Here is a 22,207-nt window from a genome sequence, read left to right on the forward strand (position 1 = left end):
CATCACCTCCCAGTTCACCTCCAAGTCACACACTACCCTGACTTGGGCATATATCGCCGTTCCTACTCGTTGTTGCTGAGGCCCGGCGGCTCTGACTCAGGGCCTGAGAACCGCACTCGGTGTTGCTGAGGGTTCCAGCCCTGGGGCTGTACATGTGGATTCCAGCCCTGGGACTGTACATGGGAATTGCAACCCCGGGACTGTGCATGGGGATTCTAGCCTGGGACTGTACATGGGGATTCCAACACGGGGACTCTACATGGGGATTCCAACGCTGGGACTGTACATGGGGATTCTAGCCTGGGACTGTACATGGGGATTCCAGCCCTGGGACTGTACATGGGGATTGCAACCCCGGGACTGTACATGGGGATTCTAGCCTGGGACTGTACATGGCGATTCCAACACGGGGACTCTACATGGGGATTCCAACCCTGGGACTGTACGTGGGGATTCTAGCCTGGGACTGTACATGGGGATTCCAACACTGGGACTGTACATGGGGATTCCAACCCTAGGACTGTACACGGGGATTCCAGCCCTGGGACTGTTCATGGGGATTCCAACTCTGGGACTGTGCATGGGATTCTAGCCCTGGGACTGTAAACCGGGATTCCAACACTGGGACGGTACAAGGGGGGCCAGTTCTGGGGCTCTTTTGTTACAGTTGTGTGGGATGTTAACCATATGCTCTGCGTTTACCAGCACCTTCAGGAGAGCTGGTGAGAAATCCGAAGTGTGGAGAGTCTGAATCAAATAACTGTGTCAATGCTTTCACTCCCGGGCACTGGGACCCGGTTGGGAACAGACACTGAAGCCCCGCCCACTCTCTGTTCCTGACCAAAATATCTGCGCATGCGCTTTGCTACTCACTGAATCAAGATGGCGGCCGTTCGCCTGGGCCTGTGACCGGGAGAAGCCTCAAAGCTGCAAACGCGGGACCTTCAGGTTATTATTCAGGGCTTGCAGCCTACACTAGTTGTTTGTAAAGCCCACCGCCGGTCCAGTACTCTGCTCCATCCGGCCTCTTCTCAGTAATTTATCAGGACCTGATCCGTATCCAAAGCCTTCCGCAATGACACGCAGCGCGCATGCTGCAAACCCTGGCGGTTCCGCGCCTGCGCACTGTGCTCCTGTAGTCTGGGTGCGGCACATTCTCACCCGCGGGGAATGTTGGGTAAAAGCCCCGCCATTTAAAGACCGCATTAGTGAATAGAACAGGATTTGCTGGGATTGCATTGAGCACTGAACCATGTTCATTCTAGCAGTTAGAATGTGTTTCTGCTGATCTTTAGAACCCTATATCTGGACTGGAGATTAATATTCTGTATAAATATTGAATAAATCAGCTTTGTTTCAAACACAGTGTATTCAGTAACAACAGAAAATGCTGGAAATACTCAGCAGGTCAGGCAGCATCCGTGGAGAGAGAGACAGAGTTAACGTTTCAGGTCTGTGACCCATCATCAGAACTGGAAAAAGTTAGAGATGTAACAGATTTTAAGCAGGTGCAGAGGCAGGGGAAGGCGGAGGGGAGGAAAGAATAAAAGGGACGGTCTGTGATTGGGTGGAAGGCAGGAGTGGTTAAACGTTACAGATGGGGATGGCAGAATCATCAACACCTGCTGCCTGAAAAAATACGGGCAGAGGTTATAGTCTGAAACTGTTGAACTCAATGTTGAACCACTGCTCTCGCCGCATCCTGAGATCCACACTCAACGCCATGCGTTGCCACATGAACACTCTCGACCTCTCTCTTCAGCAGCACCAACTCACTCTGTCTCAGAGCTGTCCTGGTCCACAGTTCCATTTCATCCTTTGCCTCATCTGGTGCTTCAATAAGAAACTTTTTTTCTTCCTTTCAGCTGTCAAGGATCGCAAGCTTCAACAACTCTTGGACACCAACGCCCCTCCAGAACCTTCTTCCCCTTCACGTTCTTCTGACACCATCCCTTCTTCCAATCTCACCCCTGTTATGTTCATTAATAAATAGGCATTCTTATTATGAACACAGCTAGCTTTTGCTAGACCTTTTATTGAGCACATGTGGACTAGGTACAGTATCTGTAGAGGCTTCCATCTTGACTGCTGCCTTGTGGGTAGCCTAGTGCCTCATGGGTAATGTAGTCTTAATATACATACAGCTGGGTAGTGTAGTCTTAATACAGCTCTACACAGCTCTACGGCTCCACCTAGTGTCCACTGTAGAATGACATGTTATTGATCATTACATCCCCCTTTCTTTGAGGTTTAACAAAATCAATATCAATCAACTTTCAAGAAAACAATAAAGATAATATCAGTAACACTTTTGTTAGTGCTCTATAAACATAAACATTTTCAAAACAGTCAACACATTTTCAAAGCTTTACATTGTACTCAAAGATTAAGTCTATCAGGGTTTTTTACTTCACATGTGGATCTTCTCAACACGGGTAAGTCTGATGTGTCTTCATGAGATTGTTCTGGCGTTGAATGACGATGCAGTTGCAGCATTGTCATCAATCTGCTCTTATACAGATCGAGGTCTCCTTGCGATCTTTGCTTGGAGAGGGTTTCAGTGTTTCCTTCACTCTTCATGCCATAACTCTCAATGTAGTCAATGCACTCGAAAAACTGCTGGCAGCTGGATCCCATCATACAGCATAGTCCTCTCAGCAGCCTCGGCTAATGGAACACCAAAGATTGGCCTGAGGAAAGAAGGAGTATCCACCGGAACTGCTTCCTGCTCTGGTGCAGGCTTCTTCTTTTTCTTTTTCTCTTTCCACTGCTTAACAACATTTGCTGCGGTTATATCTTTGGACTTTTTCTCCTTGTGTTTTTCCTCTTTGTGCTTTTCTTCCTTTGGCTTCTCTTTGACCTTAAAGTCTTTTTCTTTCTTCTTGGAGAAACTGGGCTTTTTGAAGCCATGGATACCCTTTGGCCTTTTCATCCTTGATGGACTCTCTGCTTCATCACCTGAGTCATCTGGTCTGCTTATGGCTCAGTTTATATGGTTGACTCTCTTGACCAGTTCTAAGTCTTCACAAGCTTTGTCACCTAGTATCGAATCAAGTCTTTCAGCCACAACAGAAAACATGAAATGATGCACTTTGTCTTTGACTGTCACTTTAAGTCTGCATACACCTAAGCTATCTATTTTCTGTCCATTATAGCTCTTCAGTAGTACTGACTTTTTCTGTATTTTGGGCTTTTCTTTCATATTGTTAATGTCACTCATACTGATTAAGTTTGCTTTTGCCCCAGTGTCTAGTTTCAAGGTAACTAATGCTCCATTTACCTGCAGTGGGATCATCCATTTGTCCTCTTTTACTGCATTAACATTGTGTTCAGCATTGTCCATTTCTGAGGGCTGCACATTTTCTGTACCCTTTTTGATATTGTCATATGACAGCATTCCTACAAAAAATGTCTCACTTAAATCAGTGTCCTCAATCACATTAACTTGTTGCCCTTTCGTTGTTTTTACTTTTGAAAGGCATTGTTTGGCAAAGTGATTCTTTCCATTACACTTTGTGCACATTTTTCCAAACGCTGGGCATTGTTTTAACTGGTGTTTGTAACCACAGCGTTTACAATTAAAAATTTCATCCTCCGATTGCTTTTCATTTCTGTTCTGCCCACGTTTCTTCCCCTTGTAGGACACAGCACCGACAGCAGCATTATCACTCATTACAATCGCATCATGATTGATTTCACTGAAAGTCTTCGCGTGCTTTCGAGCTAGCTCGCTGGCTTGGCATATTTTCACCGCATTTTCCAAATTTAGTTCGGTTTCTCTCAACAGACGTTCCCTGACTTTTTTATCATGAATACCAAACACAATCTGGTCACGAATCATGGATGCTTTGAGCTCAGAGAAATTACATGTCTGTGCTTTCAGTTTCAGATCAGTTATAAAGCTATCAAAAGTCTCATTTTGCTGCTGTGTTCGAGAACAGAACATGTATCTTTCATAGGTCTCATTCTTTTTGGGAGAGCAATGTGCATCAAATTTTTTTAGCACATCTTCTAATTTTTCTCTGTTCTCCTCTGGATTATATACAAATGTATTAAATACCTCTATTGCCTGTGGGCCTGCAACCGTAAGCAGCAACGCTATCTTCCTTGCGTCTGGCTTCGTACCGAATCCGATGGCTGCAATGTGGAGTTCGAATTGTTGTTTAAGAGTCTGCCAATTGTAGTCGATGTTTCCTGTGAGTTTAAAACGCTCTGGTGGCTTCAAATTCTCCATTTCGCTTTTCACAATTTTCAGCAGATCTTCACCATCCTGGTACCATGTTATGTTCATTAATAACTAGACATTCTTATTATGAACACAGCTAGCTTTTGCTAGACCTTTTATTGAGCACATGTGGACTAGGTACAGTATCTGTAGAGGCTTCCATCTTGACTGCTGCCTTGTGGGTAGCCTAGTGCCTCATGGGTAATGTAGTCTTAATATACATACAGCTGGGTAGTCTAGTCTTAATACAGCTCTACACAGCTCTACGGCTCCACCTAGTGTCCACTATAGAATGACATGTTATTGATCATTACAACCCCCTGCTGTATTTTCACTATCCGCTCTGACCTTCTCCTCTCTGCTGATGAGCAATAAGTCCTCAGCAAAGGCCTGAGCTTCATCCCCTTACGCCCCCACCTCAATGAACTTCGAGCTCGGCATGATGCTGAGCTCTTTCCATCGCCTTTCTCTCCGTGCCCACTTCCCGCTTTCAGAATTCACGCTCTACCTGGACCCCTCCCTCTGGCCTCTTAACCTCTCTAGACCTTTTCATTGTTGGTGTGACATCGGCCCTCTCAATTTCTATGCTCCCCTCACTCACTCCAACCTACCTCCCTCTGAACTTGCAGCACTCCGTTCTCGCCGATCCAACCCTAACATTGTCATTAAACCTGCTGACAAGGGTGGCACTGTTGCTGTTTGGCAAATTGACCTCTACTGTGTGGAGGCTGAACGCCAACTCTGACATCTCCTCCTACCTCCCCCTGGACCATGACCCCACTACCAAAGATCAAGCCATCAAGCCATTGCTTCCAAGACTGTCACTGACCTCATCTCCTCTGGAAATCTTCCCTCCATGGCCGTCAACCTCATAGTCCCCCAACCCCCCACTGCCCACTTCTATCTCCTTCCCAAGATCCACAAACCGGGCTGTCCTTGTAGACCCATTGTTTCAGCCTGTTCTTGCCCCATGGAACTGATTTCTTACTATCTCAACTCTATTTTTGCTCCCCTTGTCCAGTCTCTTCCCACCTACAGTTGCGACTCTTCCAATGCCCTCCGCCATTTGAACAGTTTCCGGTTTCCTGACCCCAACCGTCTCCTTTTCACTATGGACATCCAATCCCTATCCACCTCCATCCCCCACCAGGACAGCCTGAGGGTACTCCACTTCTTCTTTGAACAGAGGCCCAACCAGTCCCCAACCACCACCACCCTCCTCCGCCAGGCATGTGAACTTGATCTCACATTGAACAACTTCTCCTTTGACTCCACTCGCTTCCTTCAAATTAAAGGTGTTGCTATGGGAACCCACATGGGCCCTAGCTATGCCTACCTTTTCATGGGATAAGTGGAACATTCTTTGTTCCAGTCCTACTCAGGTCCCCTCCCTCACCTCTTTTTCTGGTACATTGATGACTGTATTCGTGCCGTTTCCTGCTCTCACCCTGAACTAGAAAATTTCATTCACTTTGCTTCCAATTTCCACTCTCCACTCACCTTCACATGGTCCATCTCTGACTCTTCCCTTCCCTTCCTCGACTTCATTGTCTCCATTTCTGAGGATAGGCTAGTGACAAACATCCGCTGTAAGCCCACAGCTAACTGGACTACACTTCCTCCCACCCCACTTCCTGTAAAGTGTCTATTCCATTCTCACAGTTTCTTCATCTCCGCCGCATCTGTTCTGACGATGCCACCTTCCATACTGGTGCTTATAATATGCCTTCCTTTTTCCTCAACTGAGGATTCCCCTCTACCATGGTTGACATGGCCCACAACTGTGTCCGTTCCATTTCCAGCACTTCCGGTCTCACCCTATCCCCTCCCTCCCAGAACCACAATAGGGTTCCCCTTGTCCTCAGTTTCACCCCACCAGTCTTCACATTCAATGGATTATCCTCCACCATTTCCGCCACCTCCAGCGTGATCCCACCACCAAACGCGTCTTTCCCTCCCCTTTCAGCATTCCGAAGGGACCGCTCCCTCTGCAGCACCCTGGTCCACTCCTCAATCACCCCCAACAGCCCCTCCCCTCCCCACAGTACCTTCCCATACAAGTGCAGGAGATGCAACACCTGACCTTTTACCTCCTCCCTTCCCACTGTCCAGGGCCCCTGGTGAAACAGCAATTTACATGTACTTCTTGTAATTTAGTGTACTGTATTCACTGCTCATGATGCGATCTCCTCTACACTGGGGAGACCAAACGTAGATTGGGTGACCACTTTGCGGAACACTTCTGTTCAGTCCATAAGGGTGACCCCGAGCTTCCGGTCGCCTGTCACTGTAACTCTCCACTCCACTCCCACTCTGACCTCTCCGTTCTTGGCCTCTTACACTGTTCCAAAGAAGCTCAATGTAAGCTCGAGGAACAGCACCTCATCTTTTGTTTAGGCACATTACAGCTTCTGGACTCAACATTGAGTTCAACAGTTTCAGACTATAACCTCTGCCCCTATTTTTTCAGGCAGCAGGTGTTGATGATTCTGCCATCCCCATTTGTAACATTTCACCACTCCTGCCTTCCACCCAATCACAGACCGTCCCTTTTATTCTTTCCTCCCCTCCGCCTTCCCCTGCCTCTGCACCTGCTTAAAATCTGTTACATCTCTAACTTTCTCCAGTTCTGACGAAGGGTCACAGACCTGAAACGTTAACTCTGTCTCTCTCTCCACAGATGCTGCCTGACCTACTGAGTATTTCCAGCATTTTCTCTCATTATTTCAGATTTCCAGCATCTGCAGTATTTTGCTATTGTTCAGTGTATTGAATATTTGATTTCTCCATGTTTAGAGGAGACACATTGATGTTCTGTTACTGACTGTTCCATTTTGGGGCATTTCTTACTCTGGATTATAAAGATTCTCACCTAGTTCACTTTCCACCACATCTAACCCCAAGCTTGTTCTGTTTGAGTACACGGCTTGTGGGTGTTATAGACTGAACTGCAGTGTCCGCCCCTTTATAGAACTATCCTGCATAAGATTTGAAATCCGTTATTTTCTGTATCATTTAACCCTTTTTGGATCCGATTTAGTAAAAACTCACCCACACATATTGCATGTGATCGCCTTTAAAATGTTCTGATCTTTGTAATTGTCATTGCTGATTTTGATGGTCTCTTTGATTTAATTTCTTGTTACTAACATACCTTGCACTATTTCTTTATTCGAGATAATTGTTTCAAATACTTCCTTTATCCGGTTTTTAGCTCCTCCATTGATCCCTGTCAGTAATCCTTGGTTAGGGTTTAGGGGCTGGGGTTCGGGTTAGGATGTTAGGCTATGAGACAGTGATTAGGGATAGAAACCACTATTGACAACGCCAGTGTCACTAGACATGTTCTCTTTCATTTCATGGTGTTTTAACCTCAGGCAGATGAGTCAGAAAACAGCCTCATGAATTGTTCATTCAAGGAACCTTCTTTCTGGCCCGAGCCTGATTGCCTCCCTTCTTTCACATCTCTACATTTGCCACAGAAAAAGACATCAGGATCATCAGATTTTGGGACTTTGCGACATGAACAGGCAGATCCAGGTGTTGTTCTGGTTACATCCAATCATCAGCCAGCCTGAAAAGAGCTTGTGAGAATAACCTGTCACCAGACCCCACCAGACACCATCTGATTCCACTGACATATCTTCATCCATTACCCACCTTTCACCCTCACTGGAGCTGATTTCACCTCCATGCCCATTCCCCAGACTGAGGCTTTCTGATTCACATTTTATAGACTCAGTGTAGGTGGTCCCTGGATTTGGTGTCTCAGTGTCAGTGGTCCCTGGATTTGGTGTCACAGTGTAAGTGGTCCCTGGATTTGGTCTCTCAGTGTAAGTGGTCCCTGGATTTGGTGTCTCAGTGTAAGTAGTCCCTGGATTTGGTGTCACAGTGTAAGTGGTCCCTGGATTTGGTGTCACAGTGTTAGTGCTAGTTGGAGTTGGTGTCTCAATGTAAATTGTCCCAGGATTTGGTGTCTCGATGTAAGTGGACCCTTCACAGAGAGGGTTCCCCAGGCCCTGCCCCCACACAGAGTGGGTTCCCCAGGGCCCGCCCCTACACTGAGCGGGTTCCCCAGGCCCCGCCCCACACAGAGCGGGTTCCCCAGGCCCCACCCCCACACAGAGCGGGTTCCCTAAGCCCCGCCCCCACACAGTGCAGGTTCCCCAGGCCCCGCCCCCACACAGAGCGGGTTCCCCAGGCCCCACCCCCACACTGAGCGGGTTCCCCAGGCCCCGCCCCACACAGAGCGGGTTCCCCAGGCCCCACCCCCACACAGAGCGGGTTCCCTAAGCCCCGCCCCCACACAGTGCAGGTTCCCCAGGCCCCGCCCCCACACAGAGCGGGTTCCCCAGGCCCCACCCCCACACAGAGCGGGTTCCCCAAGCCCCGCCCCACACAGTGCAGGTTCCCCAGGCCCTGCCCCCACACAGAGCGGGTTCCCCAGGCCCCACCCCCACACAGAGCGGATTCCCCAGGCCCCGCCCCCACACAGCGCGGGTTCCCCAGGCCCCGTCCCCACAGAGAGCGGGTTCCCCAGGCCCCGCCCCCACAGAGAGCGGGTTCCCCAGGCCCCGCCCCCACACAGAGCGGGTTCCCCAGGCCCTGCCCCCACACAGAGCGGGTTCCCCAGGCCCTGCCCCCACACAGAGCGGGTTCCCCAGGCCCCACCCCCACACAGAGCGGATTCCCCAGGCCCCGCCCCCACACAGCGCGGGTTCCCCAGGCCCCGTCCCCACAGAGAGCGGGTTCCCCAGGCCCCGCCCCCACACAGAGCGGGTTCCCCAGGCCCTGCCCCCACACAGAGCGGGTTCCCCAGGCCCTGCCCCCACACAGAGCGGGTTCCCCAGGCCCCGCCCCCACACAGAGCGGGTTCCCCAGGCCCCGCCCCCACACAGAGCGGGTTCCCCAGGCCCTGCCCCCACACAGAGCGGGTTCCCCAGGCCCTGCCCCCACACAGAGCGGGTTCCCCAGGCCCCGCCCCCACACAGAGCGGGTTCCCCAGGCCCTGCCCCCACACAGAGTGGGTTCCCCAGGCCCCGCCCCCACACAGAGCGGGATCCCCAGGCCCCGCCCCCACACAGAGGGGCTTCTCCAGGCCCCGCCTCCACACACAGCTGGTTCCCCAGGTCCCGCCCCCACACAGAGCGGGTTCCCCAGGCCGCACCCCCACACAGATTGGGTTCCCCAGGCCCCGCCCCCACACTGAGCGGGTTCCCCAGGCACCGCCCCCACACAGAGCGGGTTCCCCAGGCCCCGCCCCCACACAGAGCGTGTTCCCCAGGCCCCGCCCCACACAGAGGTGATTCCCCAGGCCCCGCCGCCACACAGAGCGGGTTCCCCAGGCCCTGCCCCCACACAGAGGGGGTTCCCCAGGCACCGCCCCCACACCGAGCGGGTTCCCCAGGCCCTGCCCCCACACAGAGCGGTTCCCCAGGCCCTGCTCCCACACAGAGCGGTTCCCCAGGCCCCGCCCCCACACAGAGCGGGTTCCCCAGGCCCCGCCCCCACACAGAGCGGGTTCCCCAGGCCCTGCCCCCACACAGAGCGGGTTCCCCAGGCCCTGCCCCCACACAGAGCGGGTTCCCCAGGCCCTGCCCCCACACAGAGGGGGTTCCCCAGGCACCGCCCCCACACCGAGCGGGTTCCCCAGGCCCTGCCCCCACACAGAGCGGTTCCCCAGGCCCTGCTCCCACACAGAGCGGTTCCCCAGGCCCCGCCCCCACACAGAGCGGGTTCCCCAGGTCCCGCCCCCACACAGAGCGTGTTCCCCAGGCCCCGCCCCCACACAGGTGATTCCCCAGGCCCCGCCGCCACACAGAGCGGGTTCCCCAGGCCCTGCCCCCACACAGAGGGGGTTCCCCAGGCCCCGCCCCCACACAAAGCAGGATCCCCAGGCCCTGCCCCCACACAGAGGGGCTTCTCCAGGCCCTGCCTCCACACACAGCTGGTTCCCCAGGTCCCGCCCCCACACAGAGTGGGTTCCCCAGGCCCCGCCCCCACACAGAGGAGGTTCCCCAGGCCCCGCCCCCACGCAGAGGGGGTTCCCCAGGCCCTGCCCCCACGCAGAGGGGGTTCCCCAGGCCCCGCCCCCACACAGTGCGGGTTCCCCAGGCCCCGCCCCCACGCAGCGGGTTCCCGCTGGGTCAGGATATAAAGAGACCGCGCGCTTTTCCTCCTCACACTGCCTGGGGGAATGGGCCAGATATTTATAGGGACTGGGACTCCCCTTTCTCTGCCTATTTATAGTTGAAGGGACAGACCCGTTTATCTTGGAGTGTCTGCAGACTTCACTAACAGAGCTCCCATTAACAGTCGCTCCCTTCTGTACTGTGCAGTGATTGTCAACCTGTCTGTTTCAGTGACTTGAGCCTTTCTAAAATGTCTCACTGTTTTTGATGATCCATTTGACTTGTTGTTTAATATTGAAAGTCTTCAGAATTTTGCAGTGTAATGAAGGTTTTGTTTAAAGGTGGAGAATTATTTCTTTCTAAATATTCTGTGCTCCCCCTCCCCCTTCCACTTTAAAACACTCTGCACTACTGACTAAGAAGGTACCAAGTTCAATCCTTGGTCTGGGCTGTTAGTTGATCTCTGACAAGGCAGCAGTTCAGGGGCTATAATTATCCTCAGTACCACTGGGCTCACTAAGAGTAAGAATTAGCCACTGCCCCTGCTCTTGATGGAGATCCAGTGACATCAACTGGGAAGTGTATGGATGTGAATTGAGGGCAGGATTGGACTGCTGTCACTGCTGACACTCACTGAGTCGGCTGATGGTGAGGTTCTAGAATCATCGAATCATAGACTCGTTAGAGCCCAGCAGGAGGCCCATTGAGCCCGTGCCGGCTCTCTGCAAGAGCACTTCAGCGAGTCCCACTCCCCCGCCCTTTCCTCGGAGCCCTGCCAACATGTTTCCTTCAGGTACTTATCCAATTCCCTTTTGAAAGCCACAGTTGAATCTGCCTCCACCACCCTTTCAGGCAGTGAATTCCAGATCCGAACCACTCCCTGCGTAAAAAAGTTTTTCCTCATGTCACCTTTAGTTCGTCTGCCAATCACCTTAAATCAGTGTCCTCTGGTTCTTGACCCTTCTGCCAATGGGAACAGCTTCTCTCTATCTACTCTGTCTAGACCCCTCATGATGTTGAACACCTCTATCAAATCTCCTCTCAACCTTCTCTGCTCCAAGGAGAACAAACCCAGCTTCTCTAGACTATCCACGTAACTGAAGTCCCTCATCACTGGAACCATTTTTGCTGGAACAAATCTTTTCCGCACTATCTCAAAGGCCTTCACATCCTTCCTAAAGTGTGGTGCCCAGAATTGGACACAATACTCCTGTTGAGGTCATGAGAACATAAGAACATGAAACAAGAGCAGGAGTAGGCCACACGGCCCCTCGAGCCTGCTCCACCATTCAATAAGATCATGGCTGATCATCGACCTCAACTCCACTTTCCCGCCCGGTCTCCATATCATTTGATTCCCCTAGAGTCTAAAAATCTATCTATCTCAGCCTTGAACACACTCAAAGTCTCAGCATTCACAGCCCTCTGGGGCAGAGAATTCCAAAGATTCACAACCCTCTGAGTGAAGAAATTCCTCCTCATCTCGGTCTTAAATGTCCTACCCCTTATCCTGAGACTATGCCCCCTAGTTCTAGACACTCCAGCCAGGGGAAACAACCTCTCAGCACCTACCCCGTCAATCCCCTTCAGAATCTTGTATGTTTCAATGAGATCACCTCTCATTCTTCTAAACTCCAGAGAGGTCGGACCAGTGTTTTATAGAAGTTCATCATAACTTCCTTGCTTCTGTACTCTATGCCTCTATTTGTGAAGCCCAAGATCCCGTATACTTTTTAAACTGCTTTCTCAACCTGCCCTGCCACCTTCAATGATTTGTACACATAAACCCCCAGGTCTCTCTGTTCAGGCACCCCCTATAGAATTGTACCCTTTAGTTTATATTGCCTCTCCTCGTTCTTCCTACCAAAATGTAGAGGTTAACTAATTGCACCCAGCCAGATTCAGTTCCTTCTGGAGGGAAGGGGAGACACAAAATCCCAGATGATGTGATGAATGTTGTTTCTAGACAGTAAGGATGAAGGGAGAGTGTGTAGAATGGGGAATTTACAGCTTAGGAGGGACAGGAGGGGAAAGAATGTTGTATAGAAACTAGATTTGTCTGTTCTGAAGATCTATCCTGTTGTAAACCCCATTTGCAGGGTATTAGAGGGGGAGGATCTGCAGTGGAAACTGAATCCAAACATGGCATCAAGATCTGACAGATTAATCGGATTATCAGGACCTGAATATCATCAGACTTTGGATAAAGAAGGAAAAAGCACCAATCACAGCGGGGAGAAACAGGACAAGTGTTCTGTGTGTGGATCCACTTTTAACAAATTGTCTAGCCTGTGAGACTCGTGCGCCCTCCTGAATGAACAGTGTAAATGTGGGGAATGTGGGAATGGATTCAGTTGCCCGTCTGAGGTGCAAACTCATCGAAACAGTCAGACCGAGGAGAGTCTGTTCACCAGCTGAGTGTGGACAGAGATTCACTCGCTCATCTCATCTATTCCCGCACTAACATGTTCGTAAGGAGGAGAATCCATTCACTGCTCTGTATGTGGAAAATGATTCAATCGACCATCCCATTTACTGACACACCAGCACAGTCACACCGGAGAGAGACCGTTTAGATACTTCACGTGTGGGAAGGGATTCACTCCGTTGTCCCAACTGTTGACATTCCAGAGTGTCCACATTGAGAACTGTTGCTGTAAATACTCTGAATGTGAGAAAATCTTTCAAAGTTCAAAGCAGCTGATGCACGATCAGCGCATTGATACTGGAGAGAGGCTGTTTCAATATCCTGTGTGTAGGAAGAAATTCACCCCACCTGCTGAGACTCCAGTGACTGCATGGGCTTGAAATCTGTTATTAATCACATCCAGGACAGAACCATGGCAGAGTGCCCGTGTACTTGGGTTTCTGTGAGAATTATTGATGAATTTTCTCTCAATGGGATCACAGAAACTCATTCTCCATTCACTAATTGGGGCTGTCAATGTTCCCAGCATGCCACGCGGGGGAAAATGTGCCCTATTCACACTGGGGAGCCCAGAGCGCAGGCGCAGTGCCTGCTTGTATTTGGAGCATGTGCAGTGTCACTGTGATCAGATCCAGGCGAGTGCGACAAGCGGACAAAGGTCGGAGTCGCGATTTTTGCACCAATTACGAATCAGGGGGGTGCAGGAAGGTAACGCACCCGGCGGGTGGGCTTCATAAACAACTGGTGTAGGCCGCAAGCCCCGGATGAGAACCTAAAGGTTCCGTGATTGCAGCTCTGGGGCTTTTTCCCATTAAAAGGCCCTGGTTAACGGCGGCCAGGTTTGTAAAGGGAAGCGGAGGTTTTGTGCGCCGCCACCTTGCGTCATTTCGCATGCGCAGCCATCTTTGTAAAGGACCCACTAGTGGTCGGGGCTTCAGGGTCCCAGTGAGTGAACTGAACCCAGCCAGAGTCAGCACTTTCAGGGGAGGAGAGTGAGGGGAACCAGTGAGTGTAGAACTGAACCCAGCCAGAGTCAGCACCTTCAGGGGAGGAGAGGGAAGGGAACCAGTGAGTGCAGAACTGAACCCAGCCCAGAGTCAGCACCTTCAGGGGAGGAGAGGGAGGGGAACCAGTGAATGTAGAACTGAACCCAGCCCAGAGTCAGCACCTTCAGGGGAGGAGGGGGAAGGGAACCAGTGAGTGTAGAACTGAACCCAGCCAGAGTCAGCACCTTCAGGGGAGGAGAGGGAAGGGAACCAGTAAGTGTGGAACTGAACCCAGCCAGAGTCAGCACCTTCAGGGGAGGAGAGGGAGGGAACCAGTGAGTGTGGAACTGAACCCAGCCCGAGTCAGCACCTTCAGGGGAGAGGAGTGAGGGGAACCAGTGAATGTTGAACTGAACCCAGCCAGAGTCAGCACCTTCAGGGGAGGAGAGGGAGGGGAACCAGTGAGTGTGGAACTGAACCCAGCCAGAGTTGGTGGAGAAAACTGGGAGCAGAGGCGAATCTATCTTGAGACATGCGATGTGTTTGTCCCTCCTCCCTGGGCTAAAATCCAATGTGCAGGATGGGGATTTACAGCTTTGGAGGAACAAGAGAGGAAATAATGTTCAGAAACTAGAATTGTCGGTTCTGAATTTCTGTCCTGTACTTAGAGTGATGTGTTTTGTAAACTTCTTTTACAGGGTATTAGAAAGGGAGGATTTGCAGATGGAAAGCTCAAACCAACCATCACGTCAAGATCTGACCAAGCCACTCGATTCCTCAGGGCCTGAATATCATCGACCTTTGAATGTGGAAGGAGAAATGTTTTTCTGTTCTGTCTGTGGGAAAAGATTTCAGACAGCAGTGTGACTGGAAAAGCACCGAGACACACACGCCCGAGTGAGAGTGTTCCAGTGCACTGACTGTGGAAAGAGCTTTAACCAGTTACACAGCCTGAAAAAACAGGGAGAAACAGTACACGTGTGCTGTGTGTGATGAGGCTACAACTGATCGTCCAACCTGGAGAGACACAAGGACACCTGCACCACGGAGAAACCGTGGAAATGGGACTTTGGGAAGGGATTCAGTTCCCCACCTGAGCTGGAAATTCATTGGCGCAATCACACCGGGGCGAGGCCGTTCACCTGCTCCATGTGTGGGGTGGGATTCACTCAGTCATCCGACCTGCTGACACTCCAGCGAGTTCACACTGGGGAGAGACCGTTCACCTGCTCCTGTGTGGGAAGGGATTCCCTCGGTCATCCGACCTGCTGACACATCAGTGAGTTCACACTGGGGAGAGGCCGTTCACCTGCTCCGAATGTGGGAAGGGATTCACGCAGTCATTCAGCCTGCTGACACCAGCGAGTTCACATTGGGGAGAGGCTGTTCACTTGCTCCATGTGTAGGAAGGGATTCACTTTGTCATCTGACCTTCTGGCACACCAGCGAGTTCACACTGGGGAGAGACAATTCACCTGCTCCGTGTGTGGGAAGGGATTCACTCAGTCATCCCACCTTGTAACTCACCAGCAAATTCACACTGGGGAGAGACCGTTCACCTGCTCGGTGTGGGGGAAGGGATTCACTCAGTCATTCAACCTGCTGACACATCAGCGAGTTCACACTGGGGAGAGGCCGTTCACCTGTTCTGTGTGTGGGAAGGGATTCACTTGTTCATCCCACTTTCTACCTCACCAGCGAGTTCACACCGGGGAGAAGCCGTTCACCCGCTCCGTGTGTGGGAAGGGATTCACTCAGTCATCCTGTCTGTTGAGACGCCAGCATGTTCACACTGGGGAGGGGCCGTTCACCTGCTCTGAGTGTGGGAAAGGATTCACTCAGTCATCCACCCTGCTGAGACACCAGCAAATTCACAAGGGACTTCAGGGGTTTGATTCTGTTCTTTTTGCTGCTGTTAATTACATCCAGGACTGAATCATGTTCATTCTGACAGTTGGGGTTTGTTTCTGCTGCTGATAATAACCCCTGTAACTGGGCTGGAGTTTAATATTTTGATATTTCAAATAACACAGTGTGTCAATATTTGATGTCCCCGATATAAGAGGAGACTAATTAATGTCCTGTTACCAACTGTCCATTTTTGGGCCTTTTCTCCTTTCTAACTCGAGACTATTTCAGTTCTCGTACCTTCGGTTACTCTCATGGACAAGCCCCAGGTCCCCAAACCTTCCAGAGTGCCTCTCCTAGCCTTGGTATCCAGGGAAGGTCTCCGTAACAAGCCCGGAATCACTAAACACAAAACCCAGTCTGTTAATCACTTTCAGCTACTGGACTTAGTGTGTGTCCCACAGCATCTCTCTCACCTTCGATGTGTGAATAGAGCATCACGCCTGCAAACCTGCTTTCAATCTAAATTTGAATCCACTCAGCAAGTGTATTTAAAAAAAATAAGTACAAGTAAACAGATCACATCAAATAATTGGCAAAGGTTTAGAGTCAACAAGATGAACAAGTGAACACATCATGGCCCAATACCCCAGCTCTATATTCACAGGAGAAAGTCTGTTATCAAACTCCTCGAATGGACAGAATAGAGAAAGATCCCAACTCTAAGAACACCTAGAATCTGTTGTAAATATCTTTCAAATCCTGACTGGTCCAATCTGTCGGTTTCCTTTCAATTGAAGTGAATGGAAGATGAGAGGGGTGTTGGCATATGGACCTCGGTTAATTCAGCTTCTGAAAGGTGTTCATGTTTAGTTCATTCGATATCGGGGAAAATGTGGTTGGTATCATTAGAGAGAGGGAGATTTCACTGAGCAACAGCTGGTGTTTGCAACCAACTGGCCTTGGATATTTTCATCATAGAATGTTTCGATCAGAAATATGATGTTGGGATAAGAAAAGTCTTGAGACTAGTGGTTTGTGCTGCCCCAGGAAGGCCACAGTGTTTTTACTGCTTCTAACGTTGTTGATGTGTGTTGAAGAAAATGCAGACTCGAATCTCTGGACTGTGCAGTAGCCAGAGACGACCATATTAGGCAATGCCAGCTCCAGTTTGATAAGAGGTTGATGGCAGAGCAAGAGATCCAGCAGTTTTAAGAATTTATCTCCCGTTATCTGCAGACATCGAATGTCGCAGCGTGCTGACAAAATTGGACTTAAGACTTTAACCTATTGGGTTCAATTATTGGGATCGATTGTTGTAGAATTGAATTGTTATAGAATGGAAAAGTAGTGAAGTTATGCTAAACTTGTATCGAACCTTGGTAAGACTACACTTGGAGCACTGCGTACAATTCTGGTCGCCATATTATAAAAAGGATATAGAGGCACTGGAGAGGGTGCAGAGAAGATTTACAAGGATGATACCAGAAATGAGAGGGTATACCTGTCAGGAAAGGATGGACAGGCTGGGTCTCTTTTCTCTTGAAAAAAGAAGGCTGAGTGGTGACCTAATAGAGGTCTTTAAAATTGTGAAAGGTTTTGATAGAGTAGATACAGAGAGAGTGCTTCCACTTGTGGGGAAGAGCATAACTAGAGGCCATCAATATAAGATAGTCACCAAGAAATCAAATAGGGAATTCAGGAGAAACTTCTTTACCCAGAGAGTGGTGAGAATGTGGAACTCGCTACCACAGGGAGTGGTTGAAGCGAATAGTATCGATACATTTAAGGGGAGGCTAGACAAGCCTATGAGGGAGAAGGGAATAGAGGGTTATACTGACAGAGTTAGATGAGGAAAGACGGGAGGAGGCTCGAGTGGAGCATAAACGCCGGCATGGACTGGTTGGGCCGAATGGTGTGTTTCTGTGCCGTAGATCCTGTGTAATCCTATTTTCCAAGACACATTGCTTGAAGGGGAGGATAAATGACTCGCATCCAAACGCAATTGTTACTTTTGTCGTCTTTGTAAAATCACATAGTCTCGGCATAATTTGTTTGTCAAATTAAAATTGATTATATAGACTAGAAGTAATTGAATCAGGAAATGTATTTTATAATGATGTGCGTTTTGAAATTGTACTTGGAACATCTCCTCATTAAAGATCACCCATTGTTCTGTTACAGTTTTTCCTGTCAGTCTTTGGTTCCATTTGACCCTGGCTAGATCCTTTCACATCCCATTGAAGTTAGCCCCATTCCAGTTTAGAAGTCACACTCTAGATTGTTCCTTGCTCCTCTCCATTGCTAATCTAAATCTTATGATACGATGATCACTCGTACCTAAGTGTTCTCCCACAGACACTCGGTCGACCTGGCCCACCTCATTCCCCAGCACCAGATCCAGCAATGCCTGCTTCCTAGTTGGGCCAAGAACATACTGGTCCAGGAAATTCTCCTGAACACATTTCAGAAATTCCTCCCCGTCCTTTCCCTTTACCTGAGCATTATCCAAATCAATATTTGGGTAATTAATGTCCCCCAATATCACCACCCTTTAGCTCTTGCATATCTCTGCGATTTCCCTGCAGATTTGCTCCTCTACCTCCCTCTCACTATTTGGAGGCCTGTAGAATACTCCCAATAGTGTGATCATACCCTTTTTGCTCCTCATCTCTAACCAAATGGATTCTGTCCTTCTCCCCTCAAGAACATCCTCCCTTTCCAACACTACAATGTCTTCCTTAATCAACACTGCCACCCCACCTCCCTTTTTTCCTTCCCTATGTTTTCTGAACACCTTGTACCCTTGAATATTACGTGCCCAGTCCTCACCATTTCTAAGCCATGTTTCCATTATTGCCACATATTGCCACATGGCTAATTGTGCTTGTAGCTCACCAACCTTATTCACCACACTTTGTGCGTTTACATACATGCATTCTAAACCCATTTTGAATTTTTCGTAGTCTTTCTTAGTCTGCTCCTATCTAATATGGTACTACTGCCGCCTCTAGTACACAGTCAGAGTGTGTTTTTGCTGATCTTAATAACCCCTATACCTGGGCTGGAGATTAATATTCTGTATAAATAGTGAATAAAGCAGCTTTGTTTCAAACACAGTGTATTGAATATTTGATTTCTCCATGATCAGAGGAGACTAATTGATGTTCTGTTACCGACTGTTCCATTTTTGGGCTTTTCTTACTCTTGATTATATCACTTCTCACCTAGTTCACCTTCTACCACATCTAACCCCAAGCTGGTTCCGTTTGACTACATGACTTGTGGGTGTCATAGACTGAACTAGTTTCTCACTTTATACTCATCTGAAATTCCTTTCAACCAACCCTTGAAAGAACTCTCTTGCTTCAGATTTGAAATCAGTTGTTGTGTGCCTGGTTTAACACTTCTTGGATGTGGTTAGTACAACTCCTCCACAGGTCCTGCATGTGACAGCCTTTGGAATGTTCTGATCTTTGTCATTGTCTTTGCTGATTGTGATGGTGTCCTTGATTTAATCTCCTGGAACTAACACACCGTGCACTATTTCCTGCATCGAGATCATTGTTTCAAATACTGAGCTTGAGCACAGAGCTTGGAGACAGAGCCGGGAGATTCACAAACACAGTGATTCACAAGCAGAGTGGGTGCAGGAATTGGTGGAGAGGAAGAAGGCGGTGGAGACGTCTGAGTGAAAAGGAGGAGTGGAGCCACAGAACCCAAGTTAATAGGCACGAGAGCGGAGCTGTGGGACAGCGAGAGGAGCGGCCGCAGATAAAGACAGGAGGGAGCGCCAGTGTCAGGGAGCGAGGTAAGTGACCTCAGCACAAGGGAAGGAGCAGATTGGGGAGGGATTGTTTTTAAGTCTCGAGTTTATTTCTGTTAAGTTACTTTAAAAAAATGTTCGTTAATAGTCGAATAATTAAAGGCACGGCAGGGCAACTGGGTCCAGCGGATGCACATCCTGTGCCTTTCCACCATCTACAAGGCACAAGTCAGGAGTGTGATGGAATACTCTCCACTTGCCTAGATGAGTGCAGCTCCAACAACACTCAAGAAGCTCGACACCATCCAGGACAAAGCAGCCCGCTTGATTGGCACCCCAACCACCACCTTAAACGTTCACTCCCTCCACCACCGGCGTACCGTGGCTGCAGTGTGTACCATTTACAAGATGCACTGCAGCAACTCACCAAGGCTTCTTCGGCAGCACCTCCCAAACCCGCGACATCTTCCACCTAGAAGGACAAAGGCAGCAGGTGCATGGGATCACCACCAGCTCCAAGTTCCCCTCCAAGTCACACACCATCCTGGCTTAGAAGTATATCGCCATTCCATCATCGTCACTGGATCAAAATCCTGGAACTCCCTCCCTAACAGCACTGTGGGAGTACCTTCACCACACGGACTGCAGCAGTTCAAGAAGGCAGCTCACCACCACCTTCTCAAGGGCAACTAGGGATGGACAATAAATGCTGGCCTTGCCAGCAACACCCACATCCCATGGATGAATAAAAAAAAATTGTGGGAACTCCAGGATGCTTCCCGTGTCCTGGACAACCACGTGTGCAGGAGGTGTCGTCAGCTGGAGGAGCTCGAGCTCCGGGTTTCGGAGCTCGAGCAGCAGCTGGTGTCACTGCGGTGCATCCGCGAGGCTGAGAGCTACGTGGATAGCACGTTTCAGGAGGTGGTCACCCCACAGCTAATGAGTGCGCAGGCAGAGAGGGAATGGGTGACTTCCAGACAGAAGAGGAGGACCAGGCAGGTAATGCAGGAGTCCCCGGAGTGCATCTCGCTCTCTAACCAGTATTCTGAGCTGAGTACTGCTGATGGTGATGGTTCCTCTGGGGAGTACAGCCAGAGCCAAGTCTGTGACACCACGGGTGGCTCCGCTGCACAGGGGTGGAGGAAGAAGACAGGAAAAGCAATAGTGGGAGGGGATTCAATAGTAAGGGGAGCAGACAGGCGTTTCTGCAGCTGCAGACCTGACTCCAGGATGGTATGTTGCCTCCCTGGTGCCAGGGTTAAGGATGTCACTGAGTGGCTGCAGAACACTCTGACGTGTAAGATTCGCAAAATTAAATATTGTCCTATAAGGGTCTATTGGCAGAAAAGGCCTTAACTTTTAAAGACTCTTTTAAAAGAAGCCCAGGAAAAAGGGCACACAAAATGGCCACCAGACCCCGTGACCAGCTTTTGGGACATTTTAAAATGGTTCCTGCAGTCCCCAGACAGCCTATGTGGATTCAGCCCACAGTAAGTTCTGGAAGGCCGTTTCGGAGAAAACGAAACCAGACAGAACCCCATACATATGGATTGGATGCAGATCCAGTCAGATCGGCCTGTAGATAAAGGCCATCTAAATGTTTACCCAGACAAAGGGGAACAGTTTCATATTCATAGGGGGAACATCAAAGACCCATTAAAGACATCAAGAAGACATTTAAGACAATACAAGGTCATTCCTGACCAGAGATGGCCGGTAAGTATTTCCCACTGTGCTGCAAGCCCGCCAAAAGTTAAACAAAGACTAACCTTGATGTGGCAGGAGATAAGGGCCTCGATGAGAAGTATAATTGGGGACCCCAGGATAGCTATCGGTACGGAAGCCTTTCGCTGCGCCTTTGAAGGCCTCGTTCGGTAGCGGGAACACAGCCTTTCGGGAGAACCTCGTGGATCGGCCATTGAGGAATGTCGATCCGGAGACTGGTCAAGAAGGTGATTCGAGCCTGCGTCCAGCCCCGGGGTAGCCATTGGGAGATCATCGATACACCCCGGGCCGTTGACGAGACAAAGGACAGTGACCCCTCTGCGAAGAGACCTTATGAAAATGGTCAAGCAGTGGGTCTCTCCCCACGCTGACATCCAGGTCTGCTAACATCCAGCCTGTCCGTGACCTTCACCTCGAGGGAGGGGAGAGAGTGTCGCAGCCTGCAGTGTTGACCATGTGGAGACAGGACGCCTGAGAGGATCAAAACGCAGACCTTTTCAAAACCTTATACTTTCTAACTGGATTGGTGAGCATGTTTCTGGCCCCTCATAATTTGATCTAGATAGGTTTAGGGGGTGGGCATTTCAGGGGATAATTAATTATGAGTTGTTGTCCCTCAATGTTCCGTGTGTTTCCCCATTTCGTGATGACTTTTGTAAAGTATAATATGCCTGTATATATCTTAGTTAGTACTGTATGATGATTTGTTTTTCCCTCCCATGTACCATTTTATTGACTTGCATTCAATATTTTTCCTTTATGCAATAAAATTTCATTTCGTTTTCATTAAACCTGGTCTATAGAGTATTCTCTGCATTGTAGTTCCTGCCTCAAAGTCCAGTGTACAGAACCTAAGGGGTGAGTGGGTCGAACCACTCAAGGTTTTACTGTTTTACTGTGCAAGAGAGAGAGGCCTCTAGACAGAGAAACCTCTGCGATCTAAAACCCCTTACAGAAAATGGCGACTGCAGCAGGACATTGGCAGCAGGATTGCAATGTATTAGATCCAGGTTTGAATGGACGAAATGTTATGGATGAGAGGATAGCGGATTATGTTTTTAGTTAGGTAAATCTCACTAAACTGTGGATTTCCGATCT

General features: G+C 49.6%; 1 protein-coding gene and 1 pseudogene across 2 annotated transcripts in view; one reads left to right on the forward strand and one right to left on the reverse strand.

Moving 5' to 3' along the window:
* Positions 1-1,145, reverse strand: part of LOC147119748 (uncharacterized) — a 49,155-nt gene extending 48,010 nt beyond the window's left edge. Inside the window, exon 1 of the mRNA XM_085985207.1 lies at positions 874-1,145. The gene's annotated coding sequence lies outside the window, so the exon portion shown is untranslated. The remainder of the gene's footprint in view (positions 1-873) is intronic.
* The window catches only part of LOC147119745 (uncharacterized), a 420,036-nt pseudogene that overhangs the window by 234,232 nt on the left and 163,597 nt on the right, over positions 1-22,207 (forward strand). Inside the window, exon 5 of the transcript XR_015078069.1 lies at positions 15,177-15,404. The product of XR_015078069.1 is annotated as an uncharacterized LOC147119745 (transcript). The remainder of the gene's footprint in view (positions 1-15,176; positions 15,405-22,207) is intronic.

The sequence above is a fragment of the Somniosus microcephalus genome, chromosome 4, assembly GCF_052327205.1.
Source record: "Somniosus microcephalus isolate GS21.2 chromosome 4, FLI_Smic_1.0, whole genome shotgun sequence".
Classification (NCBI taxonomy): Eukaryota; Metazoa; Chordata; class Chondrichthyes; order Squaliformes; family Somniosidae; genus Somniosus; species Somniosus microcephalus.